Raw genomic sequence first — 1,562 nt, 5'->3', positions numbered from 1 at the left:
TATGATTTTTATTTGAGTGATTGTGATCTATTTTGATGGAGTATGCTTAGTTTTAAGACTTTTGATGCTTCATACTTGGTATTTACAATTACTACTTTTGAAAATCTACTTGTTGCAATATTTTAAAATCAAATTAAACGAGAAAATTGCATAAATATAAGTATTGGTATAATCACTTTGAACTTGGAAAATAGTGGAATCTTAGCCTCGGTGTTTCTTTTAATATTGATATCATCTTTGTTTGAGTTTGCTATAATTTTTATTGTGTTTTCTATTTTAGTTTTTGAATTTAAGTCTAAAAAAATCCTTCACAAGTATGAGAAACGACACTCTTTTTACCACTATCTGCAAATCACATCAATTTTTGGCGCCGCTGCCGGGTACTTGTTTTTAGGGTTTTAGATTTATTTTATTTTTATTTTATTTTATTTTTATTTTTTTATTTTTTTATTTTTTATTTTTTTTGGGGTATTTATCTTGTGTCTACAGGTTCTGGATCATAAAGAAAATTGAGCCAAAGAGTGTGGTGATTTCATAAGACTTGGAGCTAAAGATTAAAGCAAAAAGAACAGAAAAGAAGACAATTTTAGTTTAGGGTTTGTTTATTTTCTTTTAAAAAAAAACTGTATTAGAGTTTATTATTTTTGTAATTTTTCTTTACTTTTTGGAATTTTGGACTTTGGGACATTATTTCTTTTATTACCCTACGGAAGGGTACTTTAAATATAAACTATTTGCAGAGAAGGAGGACAATTACGATATTGTCTCTGCACCTTGGGTTCGTACACTTGACATCGGAGTCAGTGGCCCGAGTCGACTACAACCGATTCATCCCCCGTCTGGAACGGGAGGTAAGATTCTAAACACTCGTGAATCCCCTGTCAGTGAGTTACTGGACTCCTTCGTATGCATATATAGGACTACTCGTCCTTCGTGTATTAAGTTAGCTGAAACGGAGGCACCTTATGAACTGAAACCTGGGACCTTACAGATGCTCCCAATCTTTTTAGGGAAAGAAAATGAAAACCCCTATTACCATGTTAGGGATTTTGAGGAAATTTGTAGTACTCTAAGAATTAGAGGCTTAGATGATAATGCTTTGAAACTTAGGTTATTCCCATTTTCCCCTGAAAGATAAGGCCAAGTCGTGGTTATATAGTTTGGACTCCGAGTCAATTGAGACATATGAACAACTTACATCTGCCTTTTTCAATAAGTTTTTCCCTAGGCACAAAACATCGTCTATTAGGACGCAAATATGCACATTTTCACAACAAGAGGGAGAATCTTTATATAGGTATTTGGAAAGGTTCAATGATTTATTATCCTAGTGTCCTCATCATGGTTTAGAAAAGGTTAGGCTAGTTCAGATCCTTTATGAGGGTTTAGATTATTCCACAACGACCATGGTTGAGTCTTTATGCACTGGTGGATTTTAAAACCAAACTGTTGAAGCGGCGATGGAATTTTTTAATGAAATCGCCGAAAAAACCCAGCAATGGGAAAATAGTAGGGCATCCCAGAAAACAATTCTTTTAAGTATAGGAAACGTTAATAGGGTA

At 33.5% G+C, this 1,562-nt stretch overlaps 1 pseudogene; it reads right to left on the bottom strand.

The window, feature by feature from the left end:
* Positions 1–1,248: 1,248 nt before the first annotated feature.
* LOC113307282 lies at positions 1,249–1,348 on the bottom strand (annotated as a pseudogene).
* Between the last annotated feature and the right edge of the window lie 214 nt (positions 1,349–1,562).

This window comes from Papaver somniferum, chromosome 8 (genome assembly GCF_003573695.1).
Source record: "Papaver somniferum cultivar HN1 chromosome 8, ASM357369v1, whole genome shotgun sequence".
NCBI lineage: Eukaryota > Viridiplantae > Streptophyta > Magnoliopsida > Ranunculales > Papaveraceae > Papaver > Papaver somniferum.
The sequence above is the reverse complement of the archived record's forward strand: the minus strand, read 5'-3'. Positions and strand labels throughout refer to the sequence as shown.